This window comes from Mustela erminea, chromosome 2, assembly GCF_009829155.1.
Source record: "Mustela erminea isolate mMusErm1 chromosome 2, mMusErm1.Pri, whole genome shotgun sequence".
NCBI lineage: Eukaryota > Metazoa > Chordata > Mammalia > Carnivora > Mustelidae > Mustela > Mustela erminea.
The window spans coordinates 157,870,591-157,890,522 of NC_045615.1; the positions used below are offsets into that span (position 1 = coordinate 157,870,591).

At 40.1% G+C, this 19,932-nt stretch overlaps 1 long non-coding RNA gene across 3 annotated transcripts; it reads left to right on the forward strand.

Annotated features, from left to right (window-relative positions):
• The first annotated feature begins 8,165 nt into the window (after positions 1–8,165).
• On the forward strand, positions 8,166–18,123 carry LOC116584075. Of its 3 annotated transcripts, none has more exons than XR_004283051.1 (4): positions 8,166–8,335; positions 9,971–10,076; positions 11,108–11,313; positions 17,648–18,123. It is a non-coding gene; the product is annotated as an uncharacterized LOC116584075 (long non-coding RNA). The 3 variants fall into 3 exon arrangements; XR_004283052.1 differs by lacking the exon at positions 8,166–8,335 and adding an exon at positions 8,363–8,466; XR_004283050.1 differs by lacking the exon at positions 8,166–8,335 and having other exon boundaries at positions 9,894–10,076.
• Positions 18,124–19,932: the final 1,809 nt, after the last annotated feature.

The window sequence follows — 19,932 nt, forward strand, 5'->3', positions numbered from 1 at the left end:
CCTCTCTGTTACTCAAATAAATAAATAAATAAATTTTTTTTTAAAAAAAGGCAACAAAAACATAAAAACAAAATGATCTGAAAAGTGCTCGCTGCGGCAACAGAAGCCTCTCTGGATTTGGCAATTTGTCCCCCTGACATTTACTGCCTGATGCACACTAGCTTGCTAGATTTTACAGAGCTAGGCTAAGTGTGACAGACCTCTCAGAATATGAGTTGGAGAGCTTATAAGCTTTCCAATTAGGTATTCATTTGAATTGGGGTTTTTCTGAAGAATGAAAAATAAGGTACTGGTTAAGTACATGGAAACGATGTGGTGAGAAAACCCACCTGAGGCTACAAATGCCTCACTTCTGATTGAACAGGACATGTGTAGCAGGAAGGACTCCCAGAAATCATTCAGTCTGAGCCACTCTCCTTGACTCTTCTTGAAATGTCAAGGGTTAATGTGATAAGACAAACAGCTCTGTTCATAGATAGTACTCAGTCTCTGCAAAACGTACCTATTATGTTTTTAGGATCAAAAGAAATTAGAAGAGAAATGGGACTCAAGTCCAAATACAGTAAGAACGAACGGGTATTAGAGCCAAGGAGCAGGGCGAGGGGGGAAAATCACTAAGAGGACACGTCAAGGATGGGGGATTCCTACTAAACTGACCAACAGGATTCTTGCAAAAGGAGGTCAAGGATGTATACATCAAAGTGGGGGAATAAGGAGCTTGACCAGATGTCACGGGTGGGCGTGACTCAGCAGGATTCTTTGTGAACACTGAGTTGGGCAGGACCAACGGAGAGGTGAGGTTGGAAAGACGGTTCAGAGGAGCCTGACCAAAGCTGGGTCAAGAAGAAACTTTGCCAGTGTCCACTGAGGCACAGTTCATCCTGCTAGTCTTGGGCCTCAGTCGCTGCCCTCCTAGCGTCTGCTGCTGAGGCCCTCAGCCCATGGCATCCTCTGCTTCTCAGCCCATTCACTCTGTCTAAGCCCCTGCTGAAGTCTTTCTGCATGCTTCCCGGGACTCAGAAACTAATCTGCGTTTCTACCTGACACTGGGGTGTTCAGAACTCTGGGAGTGCCTTCAACGCCATCCACATAGACATCCCCCATGAACCATTGTTACTCTAACCTGGAAAACTTTGGGAGCTTCTCTTCAAGACTCCCATTCTCTTTGGCTATTTTTTGAAAAGCCAAGAGTTGTCCCTTTCATTCAAAACCCCCCACTATTTACCAAGGGTTTCCACGAGTGCGGACGAATAAGGAAGGAAAGAATTGTTCCAAACCTGCCAAACTTAACCTCAGATTTGAAGAGAAGAACTAGAAAAGCCCATAATGTAATTGGAATTGAGAAATGAAAAAAAAAATGAGAAAATAAGAACAATTATTTCTCCTTTATGGAATGTTTTTCAATTAGAAAATTACCATCTAGGATTAACAGACATCCCAAATATAAAGGATAGTTCTGAACTAAATTCTACTGATATAGTTTTTTAAATGTATGGAGTGATGTTCCTTGATCCTAAACCATGAAGTAATTTTCTCCACCCAATATTCTGTGTGTATAATTTTAGTGTATCACTGTCCATAAGAAAAGGCAGAAATCTAAAGTAGAAAGAGTACTTGTTAAGATGTCAGGAGGTCTGGGATCTGTTTTAGTTTTGTCACTAACAAGCTGGGCAAATTATTGTACGTCTCTCAACCTCGGTAACCACATCTGCCAAATGATAGAGATCTGAATATGTAAGCTTCTTTTTTGTTGTGATACTTGATGACTCTGTTACTGGAAGCTGGGCTCCCAGCTGGAGGCCAAGAACACGTGCACATGTCTGTGCACGTTCAGCTGGTGATCGTGGCAGCCAGCCCGCTGGCCATGGCAGGAGGACCCAGATGCCTCTTGGAAGAACTCATTGCAAAGGAAGACAAAGCTAGGCTCCAGAAGCCTGACTGACGGCAAAGCCTCGGTTGACAGAACAGTGGTTATTTTGAAACAGTGTTTATCATTCTTGTCCATGTCTAAGTTCAGTGAAGGACTAACTCATTGATTAATAATAAATTAAGAAAAACTGAAAGACACAGTTCATGTAAAAAAAAAAAAAAAAAGCTAAAAAGTATGGAGTCAAAACATACTGTTTAGTGATCTTCTAACAAATTGTCACCAAAGGAAAGTGGGCATTTTCAACATGCCAGACGCAAAGCAGAATCACGGCTCCTAGAAGCCCCCAATGTTGTTGCACTGGTCCTTGGGGAGGGCACAGCTGTGCGCAGAGAGGGCGGGACACCCACAGAACAACAGGTGCACCACATGGGACATCCGGCGATGCCCAGGAACTGGTCCCCAGCACGTGGTGTTTCCTGGTGTGACCACTGTAATTCCAGAGGATTCCCTTTCACCTCTGAAAGACTTTGCAGAGGTCAGAGGGCCCGAGGGAGAACAAACCTAGGGCATAAATACCGCTTTCAACTGCACAACGTGCATGTGCCCATCTTCCAGTAACAGAATCAAATTTTTCTTCAGGAAACCACCCCCACTTCCCTCTCAGGCTTAGTAGTTTGGATGCAATTGATCCTTTTCCCAGCTCCAGGGGGGTGGGCATGAGTCCCAGAAAAGGCTAATTGATAGACTGTCCTTTCGGCTATGGTGATTATATTATGGACTGGCACGTAACCAAAGTCGGGCCATGAAATGAAAGTACAGGACTTCTACAGAATTTTTTGAAAAGAGACATTCTGGGATTATAAATGAGGAGGAAAACGGAAGCCTGGACCTGCCAGAGATTGATACATGGCAAAAAGACTCTCCCGTGAAAGAAACAAACACAGAGGAAACGGAGGCAAGAGTCGTGAAGAATTATGTGAAACTTGGAGACAAGGCAAAGCATTAGGTAACATGTCCTTCCAGGGTTGAAGGTCTCCCAAAGATGGATCTCGGGAACAGAATTTGGTTTGAGTCACTCTTGTTGACTGATTAAAGATCCAGAAGTAGTGAGTCCCATGTTAACCCATAGATATTTGTCTGGTAGAGATGCAAATAATGTCTGTCCAGTGGAACAGATCATCCTAAACATTTCAGTTTGTTGCCATGCTGTACATTAGCCAGTTTATGTGTTCCCCCGGGAATCTTATTTTAGGATGTCTCTACTGAGTTGCCTATAAATGCCTAGCATTTATATGTTTGGACCAGTTTTAACATCTTTATGTTTCTCTCACTAATTAACAAGTTAAGTAAAGTCTTTGACACATGGCTTATTTCATATTCACCTAAGAGTCATTTTTAAAGAGTACTTTTATTTTTTTTTATTTTTTTAAGATTTTATTTATTTATTTGACAGAGAGAGATCACAAGAGAGCCCGATGCGGGACTCGATCCCAGGACCCTGAGATCATGACCTGAGCCGAAGGCAGCGGCTTAATCCACTGAGCCACCCAGGCGCCCTAAAGAGTACTTTTAAAAGAAAATTATACTTCAACACAGAGATGAAGGAAAAAAAAAAAAAAAAGAAAAGAAAACAGAGAGCAAGTCCTATCTACTTCATTCCAGTACCCAGACCCTGCTACTCCTACTTCTAGACTACACCATCATTTGAGTTGATATATTCTACATTTTGGCAAGCCAGTATGAGCTGGGTTTCTATTTTTTATATCCAAGATTCTGACACTCCGTTCCAATGTTTTTCCCCATACCACCAAGCAATTCTCCTACCAGCTGCGTGTCTAGCAGTTCAACTCAATTCTGACACTATCTACCCCGAGATAGCATCAAATTCTACATTTGAAGGATTCAGTTCCATGAGACTGCCCCCTACCCCAGATGCTAATCACAAGCTTAGATTGTTTACCTGCACCTCTGAGGCACTCCTATAAGTTCCAGTGTCCCCCTCCTAGCGTTTGATTACTTTGGAAGATTGGCTCACAGAACCCAGGAAACATTTTATTTTTACTACATCTCTGGTTTATATAAAAGGGTATCACTCGGGAACAGTCTGATGGATGAGACCCACAGGGCAAGGTGTAGGAAAGTGGGTGCAGGGTCCCATGCCCTCTCCAAGTGAGATACCATCCTCAAATCTCTTTGTGTTCATCAACCTGAAAGCTGTCTGAACCTTGTTCTTTTGGGGTTTATGGAAGCTTTACTACATGAATATAATTGATATAAGTCACTGCCCACTGTTGATAGTTTCAACCTGTTGCCTCTCTCCCCTCTCTGGGGGCGGGGATGGGGGAAGGGCTGAATTTCCAAACTTCTGATCCCTGGGTTGATTCTCCTGGCAACCAGCCGCCATCATCAGAAATCACCTTGTTAACCTAACAAAGATACCTTTATGGCTGTCATCACTAGGGAATGAGGATAAAGACCAAATATTTGTTTCTTGTTATAAACCACAATATCACAGTATCCATAATGGTGGTGATAAATTCTGGTGAGCTCTAATCCCAGAAAAAATGCAGTTTGATACCAATTTGAATATACAGCCTGGCGAGATCGAGAAATATAGGATTACATGTTAAAATAAAAATGTTTAGTCTTTATTTTAGCTGAGGTCCCCAAAACAATAGATACTTCATGCCACCTCCACAGTGTGTCACCATTAAGGCTACAAAGGCAATTTTGAAAAATAGTTTTGTGACCCTTCACTGGCCATTAGCTTTCGCTTATTTAAAAAAAAAAAAAAAAAAAGGTTGGAGAGGCTGAGAAAAGTATGGGATACTGGAAGACGGTGCTATGGGGGATATTGTCTCTGTGCTGTGAGCTCGCCTTTCACGAGGCAGAAGGAAAGTCTGCCTTCTCCAGACCTCAAGTCAGGAGCCACTCAGAGAGTGAAGTATGTGGGCAGCTATCGGAATCACAGCTGAGGGTAGAAGGAGCTTGAGACTGCCGCTAGTTACTGGAGTGACAGAGAAGTAAAAGTGTAGTGGCTGCACTGGGGTTGGCAAGTGTTCCCAGAGTTTACTGGGGTGAAAAAAGACATGAAGATTTCCTGAGGATTAGATGTGCATCATGCATGAGAAAGCTGGTTTCTTAGAAGTTTTCTTAAATCTTGTCTAAGAAGACTATTCGAAGGTCCAAGGAGACCTCAGCAGAAAGAATCCAGAAGGGTCTCATTAGGTCCCTAGTGGTAGAGGAAGGAGTCACAGCAATTAAATGAAACGGTCGCCCTCTCTTGTGCCAAATGGACCTCAGGCAAGAAATCATAGTAATTCTGTCGTTCTTCACTTGTCAGGACATGCTATTAAGTCTTAAACTGAGACTGCATTTGGGACAAAAAAGTAACCAGAAAATTCATGGGCCTTGGTTTAAGTTTCATTTCAGTGGATGGGAAAGAGCTTTAAAAAAACTTTAAAGTAGGCTTGAATGACTTGCACAGAAGGTAAATTAGGCTGTTTTCTCATGACATTCCGTGAGTCCTTCTTGGCTCATGTAATCTTTACATATCTATGAAGTCTTTACATTGCTTGATTATGACATGAAGGTTTCCTTTCTCAGTTAAAGATTGCTGAAATCAGGACATACCTTGCAATCAACATGTATGTTTAATGTTATGAAAAAGTATCTTTCTTTTTTAATTTAAAAAATTAAATAATTAAAAAACGTTGTTCAGCTAATGATGAGCTGTAACAATGCACTGACCAAACATGCTTGAACATGTACCAGCAACAGGCCTCTGGGGGACAGGATGACATACGTCCTTGAAGCCGAGCAGCTGGGAAGGCCTGGCCAGCTCAGATGGAACCCTACCTGCTTCTTTTTTTCTGTTATGTCCCCTTCTCCAGGGATCACCTATAGTTAATTAGATGATTCCTTGAAATGTGTTTACTCAACCACAAATCTTATACTGCTTGATCACACTCCTTCGACTCCTTTGTTGATTGTTCTCTTGTATCTAATAAATATGGGACTGAGGAGTTGTTCCGGGAGGCGGCAGTCTTCTCAACTGCTGACCCCTGCTCCCGTTCTGTTGAAGCTGACTTGTTTGTGTCTCATTCTTCTCCCGTGCGCCAATAGCTTAAGAATGAGAGAAATATGGTAATATATCAAAAACACGGTTGCCCATTAGCACTCCATTCCTACCACCAAATCAGAAACTGCACAGATCATATTTTTATAATGAAACCTGACAACCTAAGAAGTAGTGGCCTTTCACCTCCTATTTGGGCAACAACCACATTTCTGAAATCCCAAGAACTGTATTACTAGGTGCCTATCATCAGAAGAGGTGATAAGGTTGAGATCAGCCAAGCTGTCCAAGAGAAAGGGTTTAGCAAGCCCGGTACTTCCATAGGTTCCATCACTGATTTGGGTAGCATCACCTTCAGGGAACCCAAATGTCAGCCCCAGTCTAGTGTCTCCAGGTTCAGGGAACAGGGCAAGACAGGACAGCATAGATTGCCTGGGCTCCAGAGATTTCTTCATACCATAGAGTGGAGTGACAGTGACAGGCGGCCAGAAAGCTACCTGAACAGAATATATCAGTTTTATCTGACGCTGAAAACATCAAATGATTAGGTTTTATTTCACAGCTATTTCCTGAGGAAACTCTTACTGGGTGAAGTAAACAGTTACAGCAAAGCAAGCTGTTTTACCTCGTCTTACCGAAGGTCTGTCCCACCCAAAGGCTGAGCACTCTCTCTCCTCCCTCCTGGATGGAGAGTCCGTGAGAAACTGATGAGCTATAGGTCAAGGTTGTGCCATTGGTTCTCTGAAAACCAAGAGAAAGAGGCCAGTAGACCCAAAGGACCAACCGCTTACTCCCAGGTTGCTACTAGAACCAAAAGTCAGAAATATCCCTTTAAAGTTGGAAAATGTCACAAATATTTCTAAGACACAGTTATTTAGGGATGAACTACTAAGCCTCCAAACTGGCAAGCAGGCCCTGCTGCAGGCATTGACCCAGGTCACAAGGAAGCTTCCAGGTGTGAGGGAAGATGGTGTCATCCTTTCTCCTACCATAACAAAATGGTCCCCAGAATCCCAGACATCATCACTTCCCTGAGCACCGGCATGTCCCAGGAAGCCTGGGCCAGGACATGTCTGGTGTCTGTTGCCTCTCAGTCCCAGACCTCATTTTTGTTCAGTCATATATGTTGGCAAAGAACCAGCATCTTTCTTTCCATCTGCTCACCTCTGACTAGACTGCTCCCCTCTGTCATTATGACTTTGTCAGAAACATCCCTTCTACCCTTACAAATATCTGTGACTTAGAATTCGGGCTGAAGGGATTCGACCTTAGTCCTTTTTCTGCCACCAGACCCCTGGCCTCCTTTTGCAAACTTGATAGTCCTCTGCCCAGAAAACTTCTATATATTGACAAAGGTTCTTTGCCTGGTTAAACTTTAATCAGGCTCTAGAATCTTCCTAAGCCCATATGTACACTTCCTTGTAAAACTAGTTTTAGCAAGAACCCTGCTAATTCAGTTCTACCAGAACTGATAGCCTATCTACCAGAACAGATACCATATCTGATCAGGTCCCTTATCCCCCAGCACCCTCAAGTGACGTCTGATCCCCCTGGCCGGCATTTATCAAGAGCCCCCCACCATGTCTGTTTAGCCAGAAATCCTCTGCTTCCCTTGATGTTTCCACTTAGTGATTCTGCATGAACTGACCCCCACCACACTGCTCCTTGACTATCAATTCCCACTGGCCCATGCTGCGGTCAGGTTTAGCATGATCTCTCTCTTCCACTATAAAAACCCACTACCGTGGTCTCTACCACCATTGCAACTGTCCTGAATAAAGTCCACCTTACCATCTTTAACAAGTGTCACTGAATTTTTTTCTTTAGTAATATCAACCCTGTGGCAGCAGGGTTAATGCTCTGAATGTTTTAAACTGGTGTGGATTCTGTTTCCCTCATGGAGCATGTTTTCTAGTCACCATTCTATCATCGTATGTTTGGGGAAGGGTCTTCCACTTTGAAAATGAATAGAAATGGGCGCAGGGATGGCAGGGATGTAAGAGAAAGCCCAAACAGCCGCAGTCGGGGGTATGGGAGAAGAGTGGATAGAACGGAAGCAGGAGTCAGCCTTGTGTGCTTTGCGGTGGTCCTAGAACACCTGGTAGTTAAAGTATATAATTTAATAGGACATCTGTGGGTTAACGGATTCTGTGCCACGTTCTGTTCAGAATTCTGGAGTAGATCAGACTCTAGCGTGGCCCCGTGGTAACAGGAACATGACACCAACAGAGCAGAGTGAAAAACATTAACAAGAGTACTTAAGGAGATACAGAAAGGGTCTAAGCCAGCACACCAGGGTCTTAGGGTCTCGTGTGGCAGAGGATTCTGAGATAAAACTCAACAGCCCAGCTGCACCGTAAAGCCTCAAAGGTGTCATTAAACTGAAGGTCGGCTCTTCCTTACTGCCAAACCCTCACCTAAGAAACCAATCACAGGAGATTTCTAATGTGGCTTCCCTCCACGTCTCATTTGTCCATCCACCAAAATGACCACGTGTAGTAGAAGGCTGATAAACTGCGTAAGACTAACTCCTTACTTAATCCTTCCAATAGGTGACAAGGGAGTCAGTCTTCCCGGCTGGGGTCATCACAATATTAATCCATCGTGGCTCTTCTTCTGTACGCCATCAGGGATGCCACTGACGAAGGGACTGTGTAGGAATACTGGCAGACATCTGTGATTTGTGAACAGGGACACATCAGCTTTTAAGGCTCCTGATAAAGTTCAGACAGATACATCTAAGTGTTAGCTCTCATTCCTTCTGATCCGAAATAGAAAATAAAGAAACTCCACTTTCTTTGCACATCTGAATGGTAGAGCAAGAAAATCTGTGACTTCATTTCATGTTTGCCAGGAAAAATAAATTGAGCTCCACTTAACCAAAAATCTTGCCACAACTAGAAATTCCTTTATTTTTTTATTGGTTTGTTTTCCTTGTCAGAGAATGGTCATTGGGATGGTCGTTAACTGAGATGGGAAAGATGGAGAACATAGGCGAGGTGGGAGAAGGAAGGGCTGGGAATTGTGTTGGAAAGGAGGTTCATGCTTGTCACAGTTAAATAGCTGAAGTTCATATAAGAGGTTAGAGCTAGAAAAACTATCTGCATAGAGATCACTGTTGAAGCTATGAAGCTGAATGAAATTGATCTCAAAGAGAGGATAAAAAGAACAAATAACCTTGTGAGGAACACTCGTTTCAGGGGCAAATGGCAAAAGATGAGTAGCTGTGAAGTGAAGCCCACAGGAGACACAGAAACCAAGGGCAAGAGAGTTCTAAGAAGACCACACTGAAACTGTTCTCATCGTTTACTTCCTGTCTTCACAGGGAGAGAGAACATGGAATTAGGTCACCTGCTGAGATTAGGGGATGGAGGGCAGCTCTTGTGGGGGAAAGTTTAAAAAAAGTCATTGACAACTGAAAGTATTGCTGGACGGTGGAGAAGATGCAGCTGAAATCATAGCATGAAGCTCTAACATATCAAATGGGACTGATTTCTTTTGACTCCCCTGCATGCTACCAGGAAAATGTCTTTATTAAGAAAGCTAGTTTATTAGACCTCAGGAAGAGAGAAGAGCACCTTGGCAGAATCTTAGCAGCCTGTTGGCAGAAGGAAGTCAGAGGAGGATATTGATAGGATTTAGAAACTGACTGGGTGATTTTTAGTCAGGTTGGGATTATGCGGAGATATGACATAATAGACTGGGAATGATATGCTCAGCGAGGCAAGGGTCTTGAAGCAAATTTTTATGGTCAACCTGTCAATCTTATTTCTCAGGAGCAAATACTTCCTGGAACAAGAAGTTAAGATATTCTGTGCTTGTTCTTGGAATCATTAACCATAGGGACAAGAAAGTATCTCCAGTTATTGTTTAGCATAGGAACAGGAAATTGGTTTTGGTTTCAGTTCTCATTTTATCATTTTCTCTGGAAGTATCAAGAAAGGAGCAGGAGTAAAAAGAAAAACATGTGATTATTCAGGATTAAGAACTGACCAGACGTGTAATGTAAACCTGTTAAACAGAACGCAGCTGAAATAGCAGAACATTGAGGTCAAGACCGGGAAAAGTTCAAAGTCTAGTAGAAGGAAAGGAGCAGAGGTTGAAGTAACAAATATTATAGTCAATGAGGTAAGAATCTTAAAAAGTCCTATGATAGCAGGGTGATTTGAGAAAGAATAACAATGTATTTTAAAACATGATGGGGTGGAGAGCCTGGGTGACTCAGTTGGTCGACAGCTTAACTCTGGTTGAGGTCATGATCTCAGGGTCCTGGGTTCGAGTCCGCATTGGGCTCTGCACTGCACGAAGTCTACTTGGGATTCTCCCTCTCTTTCTACTATTCCCTCTCTCCCCGCTTGTGCACTCTCTTCCTCAAAGAAATAAATTAATACTTTAAAATAAATAAAATAAAAAGAAAGAAAGAAGGAAATATGAAAAAATGATTTCTAACACTGTTACTAATTACAGGTAATGGGTTCCCATAATTATACCAATATTTGTAGAGTAACCTAGGATAAATGATTCTTTTGTCATTTTCACCAAATTTGTGATTGATAAATTCATTCTTGGGCTTTAAAACCAGTTCAAATCTCATCTCTGTGAAGCAGTTCTGCTTTTCTCAGGTATCTCCTCTGCAAACTCTCACCACACTCTGTCTAGACCATCCCATCACAATATAGTAAGTATATTGTTCACATGTGCAAGGGAACTGAAAATTATATTGCTTTTTAAAACCAAAACTGATTGCAGACACTGTTGTCCCTGAGGAAGTAGCAAAATTTCTCTATAGAGTCTTCTGTTTAACAAGAGATTCACAGTCCACTGTGGCTGTGACCTCTAGAGTATGATTTAGAATAGTCCAGTGAAACTAAGAGAGCATAAAATCCTGGTTTGCTTTTAAAATGGGCAGGAGTTGAGGGATTGGAAGAAGATCAATGGGGGAAATGTGAGGAGACTATTGAGAGAGCAAAGGACCAACACTCACAGGGGCCAGGGGAAGGACATCAGCCAGCTGCCGGTAATGAAGGTGGCCTAAGGGATTCGAAAAAGAGAGTAGGGCAGCATTCACATTTAATAGCTTTCCATGTGGTTCTTTGTCACTATATGACCCCAAATCTTTAATAAAGTACACTAATGCATGAATGCCTGTGTTTTGCAAGAAATCAAGGAAAGGGTGCTGAACTCCTCAGCTGGCTCTGTTCGGGACATAGGAAACAGAGCAGCCATGGAAGGGGAGGCACAAGGAAAATCAAGTCATTGAAGTTGTCAGAAAGTGGAGTGAAAAGACCATGAGAATAGAAGTCCATGGAATCTAAAACAACAATGAAATCTTGCCAAAGGTGATGTGTCTCTTCTGTGATATGCAGTAAGTATTTGGATAATTTTCCTTAAATATCCAAGGAAAAGGGATCCTAGCTGCCATCTCAGACCTATATATGACCATATATATGTCCATTACCATATGTCACACACTGACATATGTATGACATATAGTAAGTGGTCACTAAGTATTTGTTAAATAAAGATAAAATAATTTGTTAAATAAATAGATAAAAATACATGGATTAAAAAAAAACAGTTCTATTTTATTAGGGCTAGAAGATTTAGATGTTTCTTGCTGTTGTAAGAAATTATCAAAAAGCAGGAAATAATGTCTTACACTTGGGAGAAAAGGGTCTCATATAGATACATGTCATGTTCTAACCTTTGAAAAGTATAAATTGAAAAAAAAAAGAAAAGTATGATTAACAAAACTGGGAAGGTAACACTGCAGTTATTGAGAGAGGTTCAAGCATAAAGGGAAATGAAATCCTTACAAAAGAATATAGGAGTGTGCAGAGATTATAGGAAAGAAATAATGACCAAGTTGACAAGCTTAGCCTCGACAGTACATTGTTGCTTAGGTGATTAATTCTTACATCATCTCCGTAAGGGAGACAGCAGCAACATGTATAACAAACAGGAAATCAGAGGCAAAAAAAGAAAAAAAAAAAATCAGATTGAACTGATGTGTAACATTCAACAAATCAGTAGTAGTGTCAAAGCCCAGTTTCCTATTCTAACATTGGCCGTGAGGAAGCAAAGACTGCAAAGCAAGACCACTTTCAAATGCAGAAGATTCTCAGCCAACCCCCCTGGAATTACAAAGCCTTGTTGCTATTTTATTTCAATACCCATCTCCCTGCTAAAAGAAACCATCCCCGTCATAGACTGGCTGTCGCTTTTAACATTAACCTTTTGGAAAATTTCAGATAACACTGGAGGCCCTCTAGAAAATTAAGAATCATGGTATTAGTAGTAAATTGTAATTTAAAAATAATAGACAAAAACTTTCATTTTATATACCTAAATCACTTTCCCCAGACCATTCTGATGGAATTGAAAGCAATAAACCTTGCTTCAAAGACTTAGATTTACAGGTCACATTTATAATATTAAAGCACTCTTCCAGAAAAATGGAGATTAAAGCAATGTGGTTTTTTTCTTTATTTATAGAATCAAGGCAAGGAGAGCAAATTTAAGATGACAGAAAGCGCTGTCGACAGAGTAGATGGGGAGTGTGAGGATTACTTCAAGCCATGAAATCACTCTACTTAAATATGTAATTTCAGGGCCAGCTAGCTGAACGTAGTAGGGAGAGATGGACTAAATTTGAAAGTAAGAAACTGATTATTTTTTGTATTTGTTAGTTTACACAGCATATGTAATATATAAAAGCCTTCTATGCAGACCAGTTTATGGAATAATATGCTACTGGAATAATTATTAGAATATTTAATAGAAAAGTACAAAATCTTTGTTCTACTCTCCTAGAAAAATCAACGGTGCTTGCACTTCTCATTTTTGAAAAAGGATTTATAATACTTAGTACCAGAGGATTTTTGCAAAGTGCTTTTAGAACCTGAGTAAAGAGATTGCTCTCAAATACAAAGCACTGAACATTTTTTCGCTTTCTTTTCTCGTAAAAAATAAGGATTCCATCCAGTCCATCAAGTCATTTTACAAAGCCAAACAAATCACTTATTTTCTTCTCCTTCATATTTTCCAGATTTCTAGGCAATTTTTCAGAAACCATTTTTCCTTCATTTTTAACAAAAGAACCTTCCCTCCTATCCTCACAGTTGCCTTGCACATCTGAGACTGACTTTATAATCTTATTACTTCTATGCTCATTGTTATATAGCTATCCTAAAACAAAGCTGTCATCGACTGAAAACTGCATAAAATAAGTGAAAACTGCTGATATCAGAACAAATGAGGCTATTTATGGAGAGCTTACAATGTTAATGATAGTCAGCCATTACTTGGATTTAGCAGGAACTCAAAGATGAACAGGGTAGTGACTAAGCTTGATAGTGAAAAACAAAAGAGAAGGCTTCAGTTATGATCTGATTGGAGGTTGTTGGTATTGGAAAGCTAGAGAGGGAAAACTAAAATCCGCATAAATGCAATTTTGAAGGGGAGCTTATCTGGCTGTCTCTGAGTTGGACCAAAAGCAAAAAATAAGGAAGCAAGTAGTCATTGAGAATGCCCTGCCCACTGGAGCAGTTGTAAGTTGACTTCCCAAAATGTTTGTGACAGAAGTTGCTGTTTGGCTTCCCAGGCTATTTGCTGCAGATTGTGGACAAGTGTTCTATTGTCATATATGGGATGGTCTTGCCATTGTCCGTACAGTCAGTCTCTCTTCTCCATTTTTGGTTGGTATCTTACCTGTGAGAGGTTAACCAATTCATGAATGGCTAGAGGTCCAATCTTCATTGCTCATGGATTGTAAAGTCACTTTCATAATCAACCGTATAGCAAGATTTTCTTGATTTTTTTTTTTTATCATCTGGGCAATCATCTGAGGAGAGATTGGCTGTTCTGGGCAGGATGTAATGGAGCGACATAATGACAATTGTGACAAGAACAAGAACAATTAATGGTTCCTACAAAAAGCATAGAAACATCTTAGAAAGACAAGTGGCTTTTTCGTTATGGTGATGTATACCTGTCTGCCATGTCCAATCATTGATACAAGTAGAACATGATACAGATGCCACCATGACTAGCCCACAAGAAATCTAGAGCAAGTTTGTTATCCATCAGGATTTGAGCCAACGAGTTGAGACTGATCTGTATTCCACCTAAAGCAGAGATGGTATCATTAAGAACTTCTGCCAAAGTTAATGATAACTTCTCACAGTCTTTTCCATTTTTATGATTCCCACAGATGGGAACACTGATTGTTTGCATAAACTCTGAGTCAGTGATTCTCCCAGGTAGAATACCTAAATAATTAAGGGTGGCATTGTTTTGGAGTTTGTATCTGAATCAGAATTTCCAGCCTTGATGATTTATAGAATTAGGGTCTCTATGTACAGACAAGTCTCAGAGTATTAGTCCTAAACTGTATGAGGTGCTAGCTGAGGCAAACAGGACCAGGAATACTGGACACAAAGAAAGTAGTATCCAGTAGGGCCCATAGAGAGCTAGGGAATGGGGAGAAGGAATGGTTCACGACAGAAAGTCAGAACCAAGATCCTACATTAGTTGTGTTATATATTTGGATCTCAATTAAGTCTCTCACAATGGCAAGTATTTGGTACACCACCATATGACTGTTGTTGAATTCAAATTTAACATAACCTTGGTTTTGATCATTAGATTGCAATATTTTTTTTTTCTGGAAGGGAGAGATATAGCAAGATCACAGGTAAAGTTATGAAGGTCACTTGCCCATGTTTAAGGTGCAAGTGGAAGCGTCATTTGTTATAATTCCCTATTACCCCATTTGATGAAACCAGAATTTACCAGTACTTATGGGGATAGAGTGACAGATGGAATGTCGAGCAGTCAGTAAAATGGGAAGCAGTGACTACACTTTGAGATAATCTAATAATGACATTAGAATGGTTGTATTTTGATGTAACTATTATCATAAGGAAAAAAGAGAAAAGGGATCATTATGGGTGGATGACAACCAGAGATCTGTAGAAAATAAGAATGATCATAAGGAAGGAATGGGAAGCAAAATAGAAATTATTCAGAGGCTCCAGTCTGACAACTTGGGTGAATCTGTCAACTGTCTGAGCTCCTCAGCTTATTTCAAGGGTCTTGGGTCAGTGGTCTATTTCTGAAGATCAGCTATTTTTAGAGGATCTCTGAAAATCCTCAGGTTGAAGTTTCTTATTGGAGAAGCCTTTTAATTATGTAGAATTTGGATTTTTTCTTTTCTTTTCTTTTTTTCAGTCATCAACTGATTACCTCTTTAGTTGTGAAATGTGGGGCACAAGGATTAACTTGTTTCTATGTTACTTGCTACATTTGCTGTTAATAATACCTGCTAAGGTTCTGTCTAATAAGGTTCAAGAGCAGTTTTTCTCTGATGTCTCTTCCAGCAGACAAATACTGGTTGAAAATCATGAAGGGGCTCTTCTTTCTTGGAAAGAGGCTGTAGGAAGGTAGCCTCAACCAATTGGTGATAGGACTTAGTATACTATTTGGGTCCCTTGTAATATTTTGCCATGTGTGTTTACCACAGGATGAAGTCTGGTATCAGAGGTGAAATTCCTAAATGTATGGGTCTTCCAGTTACCAATTCATAGAAGGATTACCAACATGTCCCCAAGGGAGTAGACCAAATGGCCGTAAGGGCTATTGGGAATACTGTTGGCCATGAGAGCTCAAGGATTTCTGAAAGCTTTGTTAATTTTAATTTGCAAATGACACTGGTTCTTTGACTATTTCCAGAATATTGTGGGTGGTGAAGGCACTGTAGTTCCTGAGTAAGGGTAATGCCTTACTGAGTTATTTTATAATAATTCCCATAAAGTATATATATTGATCACTTGATATAAAAGTCAGTATACCCCAGGTTAAAAACAAAATCCAGCAGCTTTTTAGCAACTATAAAGGCTATAATTTTTTTGGCAAAGAAATGTTTCAATCCATCCTAAAAATAAACATAGAAAAACTATAACATATTCAAATCCTAAAGAGGAAGAAAGTTGGCTAAAATCCATCTGAAGGTGTTCATAATGTGTTTTTAAGTCTTAATTCCTGGTCATGCCCCATCTTTAAAGTTTTCCCAAGATTTTTTTATTAATTGGTAACACATGGCCAATGTGTCTGTATCATGGTAAGGAGTTTCATGAAAAAATTTAACTAATATCCATTTGAAATCATCTGATGTTGCCAAGTAGCTAACTTGAGAGTGCCAGAGATGATCTTAGTGAGGGGTTCAACCATATATTTTCTATTCTTTCTTTGCCAAATCAGGAGTTAAATGTTGATATTTTATAATGGTCTTTTTAAAATTCTTCCAAATATTCATCCTTAAAGGGTTTAGTTAAGATCATAACCTCAGTTAAGACTACTTGTTTGGCATAATAATCTGTAAAAGCATTTCCTTCTGCCTTTATTCTCTCTTTTTCCTGGGCCTCAACCTTCATAACAGCCTCCTCTCTAGGAGGTAGAGATACATTCAAAGTACCTTCATTGCTCTTTGTTTTTGATTAGGGTTCCAGCAGAAGTGAGAATTTCCCTTTGTTTCCAAAAAATCCCAAAGGCATGTCCTGGTCCAAAAAGTTGTCTCTCATTTGTATACACGTTGACAAGCTCTGGGAATGACCGTAAGTTCTGCCATCTGATCTAATTTTACCTATATAGAGGACTATATTCTAAAAGAGAGCTTAAATTAATAATATCATATCCTGCCTGATAACCTCCAGTTTCAGTTTGAAGGTAGGATCCATCGACATATAAAATATTAGGTTAGGATTCTCAGTGGGAGTCGCTAATAAATCCGAATGAGAAGGAGAAAGGAGGTCAAGCCATTGTGAGATTCCCCTTCTGGTTGAGACGGAATTCAGGATGTTGCAGCAATGAATAGTAATGTGAGGGGGTAAAAGTAATAAAATCTCATAAGATCTTAATTGGCAGGCTGAAAGGTATTATTGTGTATTTTCAGTCAATAGTAGTGTCTGTAATGTGTGAGAAGCCAAGCAGGGAACCTAAGACTAGTTCTGCAGAAGGATCAACAGATTTTACAGTAGCAGCTAGTACCTTAAGACAAAAGGACTCCAGCAACCAGGCCAATATTGCGGTTATGATAAGGAATGATTTTGATAGTTTCCAGGAAGCTGAGTTCAAACTACAAGGGCTTCTCCATATTGCCCATGCACAAATAAACAAAAGGACTCTCTGTAGTTAGGAATGCTGTTATGAATTAACAGCAGGTACACTTTCTTTCCTAAACAAATAAATCTTTAAAAAAAAAAATTTAAGAGGGTAAATCTCAAGTTAAGTTTTCTTACTATAATAGAATAAAATCAAATTGTGATTATATTTAAATACACTGTCGGAACAATGACCATTTCTGATAATGGAATTTGGAATTTATTCAAGAAATATTCAGCATCAAATAAATACTAATTTTGGTAGTAAGTATAATGTATTTTGTTTATTTTTATTTTTTAAATATTTTTTATTTATTTATTTGACACAGAGAGAGAGCACAAGCAGGGAGAGTGAGTGACAGAGGGAGAGGAGAAGCAGGCCTCCTGCTGAGCAGGGAGCCCAATGCAGGGCTCCATCCTAGGACCCTGGGATCATGACATGATTCTAAAGACAGACACTTAACCAGCTAAGCCATCCAGGCACCCCAATGTATTTTGTTTAAATATGAATCCCTATAACTTGCCTTTTCTTCTCAACAGGTTTTGGTTAACAATGTTGCTCTACATCACTACAGTATTTTTTTCTGAAACATCAGAATCTATTTTTTTTGTGCTAAAGTTTACATTCAGGGAAAGGAAGAATGTTCACAGTGAGCATGAAGCATGTGGAGGCTTTGTCAGTCCTTGGCAAGGATTTTAGAGATTGCCTTTGTGTCTTGTAAGTGAGCATGTGAGAGGGAATATAAGTGGGGTCTTCAGAGAATCCAGTGTTCTGTCTAGTTTGTGGATTTTAAGGCTATACTTCCATGATTTACCTCTGGGACAATTTATTAAATATTTTGTTTAAGAGATAATTTGATTTGGAAGCTTCTGCAGAAGAATGAAAAACACTGTCCAGCAGCCCTGAGAAATCTTACTTCCATTCTTTTGGTGCCTCTCAGAGGCATTCAAGGTGCCTCTCAATGAACAATATTGTTTAAGTCAAATGCTCCTCAGAGGGGTCATCAAAGGCTCAAATTATTCTTGGTGAAGTAATGCCATTTAGAAATACAGTGGCCTGTGGGGAGGGTATGTGCTTTGGTGAGTGCTGTGAAGTGTGTAAACCTGGTGATTCACAGACCTGTACCCCTGGGGATAAAAATATATGTTTATAAAAAATAAAAAATTAATTAAAAAAAAAAGAAAAGAAATATAGTGGCCTGAATAATGAAGATAAGGACAGTATATATAAGAAATAGGACTTTTCCCTGGAAGAGCAGAGGATTTAGACTTAGAGGATCCAATGAGAACTGACAACAGTAGACCAGAAACAACACTTAATCGCTTTGTGTCTTGGGTCTCTAACCTACTGTGTCTGTCTTCCTTTGAATACAGACCCCAAAATTTTTGTTTCCCCCACCTGCTACTAGCAGGTGGAAAACTAGAGAGAATGCTCTCTCTGAATCAAAACCAAGTTTCCTGGACAAAAGCCAATGCTAAAGGACAAATGTATCAAGTTTCATTGGTGACCAACACCAAAACCTGTCCAAACAGACACTAGACCAGTGAGAACTTCAAATTTCACCCAGCTGTGAGTCTAGCTGGAACTATATATTTGTGGATCTGTGCCTTTTATTCTTTTATTCTCCTTCTTTTATTCTCCTTCTTGTGACAAATAACACTAATAGATAGCACAACACAAAACAGAAGCACAGAGAGAGCAAAAAAGGATGGAAAGAAATGCCTTAATTCTACCAAGGATGTCCAACAAATGGAAACCAGTAACAAAACCCATGTACCAATCTGTAAATAAATAACCAAGGCAAAGAAAGCAGTTACAGACCTTGTACCAACTTAACATGCTGTCACGGACTTGACAAGCCATGAGCAGGGAGGCGTAAGGGGACTTTGTCGTTACTGCACCACGTAGAAGGCAGGGATCCACAGCTTTGAGCAATGTACACTCAAAGAAAACACAAATAAACAAAGCTCACCCAATGGGAGCAAACATCGGCTATTTATTCAAAGTTTTCTATATAGCAAAGGAGTCATCCACTTGCGTTTTGGAAAGACTTAACGATGGGCAAGGGGATATGAAGATTTTATAGTGAAAATAAAAAGGCATGGCTTCAAGTATGACATGTTTGGAAGGTGTCCATTTGGGGAAACTGGAGAGAGACTAACTAGAGGGCAGGCATCTTACGTGATTGGTTTGGGAACACATTGTATTTTCTCAGTTGGTCCTGAGATGGAAGCAGGTGCAAAAAAATAGAGAAGTTGTCAGTAATTGACCAAATCCTGACCATTCTGGACTGGTTGATAAAGAGGTTGTGGGTCAAAGTTCAGGGGTCTGGTCATTGTTCATTTGTATAGCTCCTCAAAGCCGACAAATCTATTTTCCCTTCATAAAAGTATTTTATTGTGGCAGAGTCTTAATTCAAGCTGCTATAACAGAATGCCATAGACTGATGGCTTATAAACAACAGAAATTTCTTTCTCACAGTTCTGGAGGCTGGGAAGTCCTAGATCAAAATGACAGCAGATTTGACTTCTGGTGAGGACCACTTTCTGATTCGTAGATGGCTGTCTTCTCTCTGTGTCCTTAAATGACAGAAGGAAGGAGAGAGCTCTTGGGGTTTCTTTTATATGGCCATTAATCCCCATCTTGAGGTCTCCATCCCAATGACCTAATCACTTCTCAAAGGCCCTACCTTCTAATACCATCACATCAGGCATTAGGATTTAACATAGGAATTTTGGAGTGATGCAAACACTCTGTTAATAGCACACAGACTTAACATTTGAGCAGAGAAGACATTTTGTTAAAAAAAAAAAATTTGATAAAC